General features: G+C 38.5%; 1 pseudogene; it reads right to left on the bottom strand.

Annotated features, from left to right (window-relative positions):
* Nucleotides 1–892: 892 nt before the first annotated feature.
* LOC140502686 (S100P-binding protein-like) lies at nucleotides 893–2347 on the bottom strand (annotated as a pseudogene).
* Between the last annotated feature and the right edge of the window lie 4434 nt (nucleotides 2348–6781).

The raw sequence follows: 6781 nt of genomic DNA, 5'->3' as shown, positions 1-6781 counted from the left end.
CCCACTGCTGACACTAGGTAAAGAATAAAAATAAACAAAAGAACAGCTTGTATTTGAAGTTGAGAAGAGTAAAATCCTACTGACAACTTTCCTTCAATATACATTTCTAGTCTGTTTTATACAAAAGTTTCAAGGCAGTCCTTCCACAAGACAGCAGGGAGGTTGTGAAAAGACTCCAAGCAGAAGCCTTGGGTAGTAGCTAAGGGGAAATAAGGGGAAAAAGGGAAAACATCTTTGAGGAAGAGGGATTCAAGCAGGCCCCAAAGTTATTGATCAGGCACTATTCCAAAGTTAGCCAGAGGATGTAAGGGCAAGAAGTCTGCAAACGCTGGCAAGCAAAATGAAAGTGTTTAATGAGGAATGAAAATCCATAAGACCATGGCATCCTGAAGATGCAGAAAGAGGGGGAGGAAGCTCATCCATTTGCTCTGTCATTTTCTTTCTATAGAAATTCTGCCTTACTTTTCTCAGTTCAAATGCCTTGGGCTTTCTCATTTTCAAAATATTGATAGGTTTTCTGACTTCAGAAACAAAAAACCAATCCAGTCTGTTAGTTGCAGAGTAACTAAAGCTAATATACACTTCCTTGTGGGCTGGTATTGCCTCCTTTAAAAAGATCTAAGAAGGTCTTTTCTAGACATCAGAAGTGAATCTCTACTCTGTGGGGTAGGAGGTCACTCTACTTAAGGCTGAGAGTTTCAGTCAGATACAGACTCTTTGAGAGACAGCTGCCTTTGATCCAAAATGAATTTTAAAAATACACAATAACACCATCTCACTATGGCTAAAGAAAACAAAAAAGGGCTTCTTACAAAATAGATAAAATGGGCACTTTGAAAAGGTGAAAAAGTCTTTTTAAAAAAGTCTCATTAAAATAAAATTATTCAGAAATTTACAAAGCAAATAGAGAGGAATAAAAATTGTTCTGAGTACGGATGGGACGGATGCCATAGGGAAACGCCTTCCTATGTGGGGAGATGAGACAACCAACATGCTGAAACTGATTGGCAAGGCCTTGGAATCAATGATGGTTTCACTGGTTCCTGTCCAACCACTGAGTCATGTTGTACCTCTGTAGGGGCTTCTATCTAAATTAGTGGTAGTTTCTCATGGTAAGGTGTGATGGGTACTGCTATTGCTGGTTCTGTATTTGATATTCCACATTAACAACTTGGTCAAGCAATGCCTATAACTCACTTAAAGTACCTTTGCTAGATTCCTGAAGGTTTTTTAAGTGAGCGATGACATTCTTCAGATAGATTTGCTTCTTCTGCTCCAGCTCAGTTTGCAAAAATGTCTGAATCTTATTCTTTTCTTTAGCTTGCAGAAGTAGAATGACTTTGTCTAATCTTCTCATAGCTTTACTTCTCCTCAGAATCTTCATCTAGTCTGACTAGGTTTGTTTGTCAGCTTTGGTCGACTGAACAGCTAAAAACCTAGACATGCCACCTAATTTGTGTCCGCCATTCCCTGAAGACAGAGCCACCTCTTGTCTAGGTTGGTAGAATTCCATGGGTACAGACTCCTTACTACTAGGTACATGTGCTTTAGGAACAAGATTGGAAACTCTGTGGGTACAGACTCCTTACAACTAGGTACACCTGCTCTAAGAGTCGCCTGCAGAGAGCCAACATTACAAATGTAGGACCCTTCACAGACAGAACAAATAGAGCTGGTTTCTTCTGTGCAAAGTTTGTCATAATTTGGGGCATGATATTTTTTACCCACATCTTCTTCTGGGAAGGAGAGAGTTCCCAAATAGTCTGCAATACTCTATCTGTCTTTGGAAGAAAACTCAGTCTTCTTTGGACCAAGTACATCAACACAAACTTGTATTAAAGAGTGCAACAACAGTTATTTTCAAGAAATTTTTTTTTCTGGTACAAAGTGTCCACCAAGCAATTTGGTCAGAGTGGGTGCATGACTAGCTGGGGTATCTGTCTGAGATAGTTTATAGATACTAGCTGGACCAGCCCTTGGTCCCAAGCTGCAGAGCACATTTATACCTTGGAAAGAATCAAGCAAAGCACAACTAGAGCCCCCTAACTTCTCAGTTTCACCACTGCATCTTTTCATAAGTCTCCCAGAGACAATCCATTTAGTGAGTCATCATTCTTCAAGAGTTCTAGAATCCTTTGATCCATGTAATTGAAGCGACATCCTATTCTCCCTCAAAGAATTCCAGTAAGGAGTCATCTGGTTCATCTTCATTCTGTCCACACCTAACCCAAGAGGAGACTGGAGCACTGTTTTTAGGTAAGAGAGAGGTGATTCTAGCCTACTCAGACTGTGAATCATTGAAACCACCAGAGAACTCTAGAAAGCAAGTTATATTGTATGGAAGCATTGAAGCAATTGATCTCTCTGCCTCTGTCATGAGATCAGTTGGAAGGAGGTTTCAGCTCCTACTGGGTGTTCCTTTCTGGAGCTGTCAAAATGACTGACTCCCACCTTCCCAAAAGCATACAACTAGTCTTAACTTCAGGTTATATACTTATGAGATGGGAAGAGATCCACTTAAAGGTGGCCCTAAGACAAGTCACTGGTCCAGGGCACCAGGGTTAAGTAATAAAACATAGAGCAGAAGATCTTCCACTTCCATCTTCTTCTACTACCTGAGGTCAAGAGAAAGTATCCTCCTGTTCAAAGTTCCAACTGTGAACTACGTCAGAGATTATTATTACTCTTCTAGGTACTGATAGGCAGACTAACCTCACAAAGCTGGAACAGGCAAGCTGGGTTCATGTAGGCTGTGGTGCCATTTTACCACTCAGCTGAGCCCCGGCCTTGCCCACCCACAAAGTGTGTGTTCATCCTTTGTTGCCAAAGAACACCATGCCATCAGAGAAATGATGACATGACTTGCAGTTGACTTTGTTTTGAGTGAGGGAAGGCTGTGCAGGTCACCAGCCTCACTTCTCCTCCAGAGCCATCTGAATCCGGTGACCAGATATTCATCAGGATGACTGGAGATGACGCAGGATGGGGCAATTGGGGTTAAGTGACTTGCCCAAGGTCACACAGCTAATGAGTGTCAAGTGTCTGAGGTGAGATTTGAACTCAGGTCCTCCTGGCTATTACACTGTTGTTCTATCCACTGCACCACCTAGCTGCCCCATCCACAAGGTAGCCCCCGAGACAATGCCAGTAAGAGGAGTTAGAAGACAGGAATTCTTTCAAAAGTAGAATTGGCCAAATGGGAAAAGATATACAAAAGCTCGCTGAAGAAAATAATTGCCTGAAAATCAGAATTGGGCAAATGGAGATTAGTGACTCCATAAGGTAAGAAGAAAAAATAAAATAAATCAAAAGAATGAAAGAAATAGAATAAAATGTGAAATATTTCATTACAAAAACATCCAACCTGGAAAATAAAATGAGGAAAGATGGTTTAAGAAGTTTTAGACTCCCTGAAAGCCATGATCAAAAACAGAGCCTAGACATCACATTTCAAAAATTTATAAAAAAAAAAAAACTGCCCTGATGTATTTAATGCAGAGGGTAAACTAGAATAAAAGAATCTACTGATCACCTTCTGAAAGAGATCTATGAAAACTTCCAGGAACATTACAGACAAATTCCAGAATTCTTAGGTAATGGAGAAAATATTGCAAGAAACCAGAAAGTAACTATTCAGATACCATGGAGCCAGAGTCAGGATCGCACAAGATTTAGCCACTTTCATATTAAAATAGCAGAGGGCTTAGAATATGATATTAAGGAATATAAAGGCACTAGAATTACAATCAAGAATAATCTACCCAGAAAAGTTTAGTATAATCCTTGAGGGGAAAATGGACATTTCATGAAATAGAGGAATTTCAAGCATTCCTGATGGAAAGACCAGAGGTGAATAGAAAATTTGGCATTCAAACACAATGCTCAAGAGAAACTTAAAAGCTAAACTTGAAATCATAATAGACTTACTAAGGTTAAAATGTTTACATTCCTATACAAAAAGATGATAGTTGTAACTCCTAAGAACTTTATCATTATTAAGACAATTAGAAGGAGTTTACATAGACAAAAGGCAGTGGTGTGCACTGATTATATTGGGATGATCTCAAAAAAAATGAAGAAGTTAGAAAGAGGGATGCTTTGGGAGAAGGTGAAAGGGAGAAGAAGAATGGGCAGATTATCTTGCATAAAAGAGACATGCAGGAAGAGCTTTCACAATGGAGAAGAATATGGTGAGGGCAGGGCAATGGGAAATACTTGTCTCCCACTATCATCAGAATTGGTTCAAAGAGGGATGAGTGTATGTGTGTGTGTGTGTGTGTGTGTGTGTGTGTGTGTGTGTGTGTGTATGTATACTCAGTTGTGCATGAAACTCTTACTTGACAGGGAAGTACGAAGGGAAGGTAAAAGGAAGGACAGATTAAGGGAAGCAATGGTCAGAAGCAAAACGCTTTTTGAGGAGAAACGGGATAAAAAACAGAGAATAAATAAAAGAAAATCTGTGACAACACCTAGAAAAATGCCTAACATGTCACAGATGCTTAATAAGTACTTGTTCATTGATGAATTACAAATACGAGAAAGTATTTGTGAAGTACTTAACACAGTGTCTGGTATGTCTTGATGCTTTATAAATGCCCATTTCCTTCCTTTCTCTTCCCTCCTCAAGAAAATAACTCATTTACACAACATTTTAATATTACAATTTTTTTCATAACAACTCTATGAGGTAGAAAGTACAATTCTTATTATTTCTACTCTATAGATGAGGAAACTGATTCCAAAAATGGATAAGTGAATTGCCTGTGATGTCATTGGTCCATGTCACAGACAGAGCTGAGTCTCAATATCATGATTTCAGACCCAATAGGCCTTTCCACCATACTACTTTTCCTCTTTGCAGTCATTAGAAGTAAGATTGGAGAAGTCCTGGAAAGGATACAGAGGGATAGAGCAAATGTAAAGGTGTTCGAATTAGTAAAATTGATATACTCTAATGGTGGCTTAAAATGACCAGCCAGATATTAATATGCTTATTACAAGAAATATATAATTCACTTCTTTCTAGTATCTTTTGGAGCTCAGAGGAGTTTGTGAAATAATGGAGCCTATCTATGGGAAAACAAAAAAAAAATACTTTAAAATATACTCAGTTTCTTCCATTTCACAAAAGAAGTTCTAGCATAATACAGTGTAGTTCTTTATTCTCAGTGGTAATCATTGGGTCAGAAGTTTCTGGAACAGGTCACCTGAATCTCTGGTTACAAGTTAGTTTCTTTGGGAAGTCACCAGACTCACAGAAATAGAAGTGAATGTGAAGAAAAGGAAGTCTAGAGTAAGTCATAATGCCATACCATTTTTAAATAAGATCTTGGGGAAAACCTCCACTTCCTTGTAGATAAATTTCAAAGTGAGGCATAGGCAGCTTTCAGGACAGGAAGCTCCAAACCTGAAATTCAAGGTGGGGGAGAGCAGACAGTGAGCATATGGGATCTTCTTGTGATCAACGACTGAGCAGAGGGTCAGTATCAGACAAGTGCTCAGAAATCAGAGGTCATTACTAAGGAATGGGGTAAAAGCAGGCAAACAATCAAGAAAGTAAAAAATAAATCCAAACAAAAAAGATTTTGTAGTTTTGTTGTTTTTTTTTTTTTTTTTAAGCTGCACTGAGAAAAAATAAAAATCCAAGGAAAGAATAGGACCACAGTTTAGGGTAGATAAGGTGGTTATAACAAATGACAATAAGAACTCAGAGTTACTTAACTCATAATTTGCTTCTGCTTTCTTTGCCAAAGAGAATAATCTTTGAATTGGAAAAGACAGAAAAAAATGAATACCAGCAAAGCCCAAGGTGAGCAAAGAGAGAAGGAAAGCTCTTAGCTATCTGCGATGAGTTCAAGTCATCAAGCCCAGATTAATTATGCCCCAAGCAACTAAAAGACTTAGCATATGTTATTGCTAAACCACTCTCAGTGACTTTGAAAGACCATAGAAAACAGAAAGGGACTTGCAGGATAGAAGGCTAAATGTTGCCCCCAATTTTTTTAAAAGCAAGAGAATGGGTTATGCACATTGAAGAACAGTGAGCCTGATTTCTATCCCTGGGGGAAATAAGACATTTATTTTAAAATGCTTAGCAAGTGTCTAGGAAAGGAAATGGTGATCACAAAGTACCAGCATGGCTTCATTAAGAACAGGTCATGCCAATCTAACCTCATTTCCTTTTTGGGATAGGGTTATTAGTATGCTACATCAGACAATGTTGTAGATATGGTTGGACTATTTTATAATTGTCTATGGTACAGTTAGCAATCATCAGTGAGTACAAACATTGCAATAGACAAAAAATACAAAAGAGTTTTACATATTGAGCCACATCTGTTTAAGAAGTTGCTTTTTAAAGTATTTACTTGTATTTTTACAAAACATTTGATGAAGTCCCTCATCCTAATCTTGTGGATAGAATGCAGAGAGCCACAGAGTGGCATATCAAGCATGCGATCAAGTGAGTGCAGACCTACTTAAAAAGGCAGACCTGACAAGTCAACATTAATGATTCCCTATCTATTTGGAAAAAGTTATCCAATGAAGTACCTCAGGAGTGTGTGCTTGTCACTATCCTTTCCAACATTTTGTGCTCCTTTCTGGAAGCTATAAAGGATATTGATAAACTAGAAAGCCTCCAGAAAAGCACAAGAGGATGGTGAAGGGCCTTAAAATATTCCCACGTGAAGATCTATTTTAGAAACTCAAGTGTTCTACCTGGATGAAAGACTTAGAAGAGATATCCATGGATTTGAAGGACCAGTAAGTGAAAGAGGGA

Source organism: Notamacropus eugenii, chromosome 4 (genome assembly GCF_028372415.1).
Source record: "Notamacropus eugenii isolate mMacEug1 chromosome 4, mMacEug1.pri_v2, whole genome shotgun sequence".
In the NCBI taxonomy this organism is placed as follows: domain Eukaryota; kingdom Metazoa; phylum Chordata; class Mammalia; order Diprotodontia; family Macropodidae; genus Notamacropus; species Notamacropus eugenii.
Note: the sequence above shows the minus strand (reverse complement) of the source record. Positions and strands in the feature narration are given on the sequence as shown.